The sequence below is a fragment of the Otolemur garnettii genome, unplaced genomic scaffold, assembly GCF_000181295.1.
Source record: "Otolemur garnettii isolate 467f Iridium unplaced genomic scaffold, OtoGar3 scaffold00003, whole genome shotgun sequence".
NCBI lineage: Eukaryota > Metazoa > Chordata > Mammalia > Primates > Galagidae > Otolemur > Otolemur garnettii.
This window is the reverse complement of record NW_003852398.1, coordinates 41,698,168-41,701,280: the sequence shown is the minus strand read 5'-3', so window position 1 is coordinate 41,701,280 and position 3,113 is coordinate 41,698,168. Positions and strand designations below refer to the sequence as shown.

General features: G+C 42.8%; 1 protein-coding gene across 1 annotated transcript in view; it reads right to left on the bottom strand.

Annotated features, from left to right (window-relative positions):
• SKP1 (S-phase kinase associated protein 1) overlaps positions 1–3,107 on the bottom strand; it is a 20,621-nt gene extending 17,514 nt beyond the window's left edge. Inside the window, exon 1 of the mRNA XM_003782190.3 lies at positions 3,012–3,107. The gene's annotated coding sequence lies outside the window, so the exon portion shown is untranslated. The remainder of the gene's footprint in view (positions 1–3,011) is intronic.
• Between the last annotated feature and the right edge of the window lie 6 nt (positions 3,108–3,113).

Below are 3,113 nucleotides of genomic sequence, written 5' to 3'. Positions count from 1 at the left end.
GCCTGTGGTCCCAGCTACTTGGGAGGCAGAAGCAGGAGACTCGCTTGAGCCCAGGAGTTGAAGGTTGCTGTGAGCTGTGATGCCACAGCACTCTACCCAGGGCGATAGCTTGAGGCTCTGTCTCAAAACAAACAAACAAACAAGAAAACCCAAAAAACCCCACAAAACACTGTTTGTTACAAGTAGTTATTCACAGGTTACTTCTACAAAATTTTTTTCTAAATGTAATTACAAGGAATAGAAGCTTTTAAGGCCTACCCTACTGAACTCATTATTGGTACAAATTTAAGAATTACAGTCTATACTTTTGATGTAAAGTATGTCTAAAATGAAACATACTTATTTGCTTTTCACCTGCCTTTTGGTTCCCAGTAAATACAGACTATACCATTTTAATAGTTAACTGTATAATTACCCCCTGCAAACTTGAGCAAAGTCAACCCCAAAGAAATAAAGCTACCAAATAAAACAATAATTTCCCCATGTTGGGACCCATCAGTGAAAAATGAGTTCAGTCCAAAGAGTGGATCAGGATATGCTCATTTCTGCTGAACTAATGTAAGAACATATATCAAGAGAATGAAATGACTTAAAGATAAGCAGAGGTCAATAAAATTCCTTAAACCTACTAAAGAGTTTGAATTTCAAAATCTTTTTTAACTTTTATTACTGACTATCCGAGTCAGTATCTTGGCAAAATCTCCATAATATCCTATTACTTGCCCTAAATATATATTAATTCAGATTAATTCTGAGTCATTAGGAAAAAGACACCTCTTACATAAAAATTAATTGAGCAACTAACTTGAAAGGACTTGAGTTCTTGGGGAAAAAAAAATCTTTAAAATTTGTAATCCAGGGGCAGCACCTATGGCTCAGTGAATAGGGCGCCGGCCCTATGTACTGAAGTTGGTGAGTTCAAACCCAGCCCTGGCCAAACTGGAACAAAAAAACAGCCTGGAGTTGTGGTGGGCACCTGTAGTCCCAGCTACTCAGGAGGCTGAGGCAAGAGAATCACCTAAGCCCAGGAGTTGGAGGTTGCTATCAGCTATGTGATGTGAGGACAACAAAGTGAGACTCTGTCTCTACCTACCAAAAAAAAAGTTACAATCCAGCAATTTTTTACTACCTTCAGATTTTTTTAAAAAGCAAACAGCATGCAAGAAAAAGACAAAGAAAGGAGAAAAAGAGCATACCCATCAAAATTAATTCAAAAACTCATCAAATTCATATAGGATATAGCTTTTAAATGATCCATGCTTCTGAGTTATTTGTAATCCTGTGATGTCAGTATTTATTTACTTAAAGCATCTCTGAAGGCTTCTGCGTGCATTACGTTTCAAACATATACTGCGCCCATTTTAGGTTCAAACACAAGACCTACTCCCTAAGGTAAAATATCCATTCAGCTTTTCTGACACAATCTCCCCAAGAAGACAAGGTGGTAGAAAAAGGAAGCAAAAAAGTAAGGCATGTTTTGAGACCAGCCACTGAAATATCCTGTTCTCACTCATCCATAGATGGAGAGAATCAGATTTCACTTTTCAGTTCACAAACATATGTCTCTCCACGTTGTTTAGTGTTTGCCAATAATGCAGTTGTCCCACTCAATGGAGAAAGGCCCAGAGGATCCTTCCTGGGACAACAAAAGGCATCCCCTAAATAAAACATTTTAACGTGAGCCCCATTTTAATTACACAACATTTAATGTTCTTTTTATTATTACATACACAGTCCTGGAATAAGTAGAATCACAAGCCTAACAATGCAGTTGATAAAATTAAAGCAAGATGACCATTTTCTATTTCTTTCAAATAACATGATAAATAGCAAGATGTGCTTAGTCATAGTCAAATTCATTTATTACCTTTACAGGAGCTGAACTCTCATTACATAGCAGGGAGGCAATGGGCTAATCTATAATTCAATGCACTTTGTAATCCCAGATTAAAAGAACTTAGTGATACTAGAATTAAGTGCAAAACGTTTAAGCAACGATAGATTAAATTTTAATTTGACATGCTTTCTTCAATTCTTTGGGCTTCTTTGTCAATTAAATAACACTCCGTGACTGGTATGAAATGGGTTTGATCACATCATAAATAAAAAACCCCTGCGTTTTAAGTGGCCCCTAATTCTGACTCTTCTTTTTAGACTTGCACAGTGGAGGACACGGTATTGTTCTTCTATGACACAGATACATTCTATTGTGACGCTCTGATGAAAAATTCATGCCCCCCAAACTCGAACCTGAACTTTCCATTAAAAAGTGAACCAAAGCAAGTGAATGTCCTATCCCTTTAAAAAACAGCCAACTTAAGTTTTACAGAGGCAGGGCTCCTAAAAGTCACACCACCATGACGATAATATCTGCTATCACAATATTTATTTCAGCGAATCCAAGCTGTGGCAAAATAAGGCAGAGACATTTTCAGAAAGAGCAGGATGCTATCTGCAGAGACTCAGCGACAGCAGAGTTGCCAGAACTGGTAGCTAGTGACGCCAGATAAGAAGGAGAGAAAGGATGGGAGCCAAGAATCCAGCGGTCACGGGGACCATCATCACCACTCTCCCTCCCGACAACAGAAGCCGACACACAACATGCCCACGCTCACGACAGTCAAGGGACCCCCATTCAAAGCTCCACCACTCCCCCCGCTCCAGTCCCCGAGGCAGCAGGCTTAACGCCAAGGGAGGTCCCGAGCTGCAGCCCGGGCCTTGCAGCCGAGCGCCGCGCCGGCCGTGCAGAGAAGGCCCCATCTGTGGTTCGGCTCACACCAGGCGCTGTAAGGACCAGAGGCCAGAAGAGACCTCCCCGTCAGAGGCCGAGTGGGGGAATCGGACCCTCCCGCGCCTCCCGCAGAACGAGGTCAGCAACCGGTTCCACCAGGCCTGAGCAAAGACCAGGCCCAATTGCCGACCGCCTCAGACAGGCCAAAACCCTAGCAGTGCCGCCCCTAGCCCACAATCCGACCGCCACAGCCCCTTCCATTCAGCAGGCGGCTACTCACGGCGTTCGGTCTCAAAGGACGGCCGGAGGCTGACAAGAGCTGAGGAGCTTCCACACAATAAGTCGAGAGGCAGAGGACAAGGCCACTACAGCGGCGCGGCGC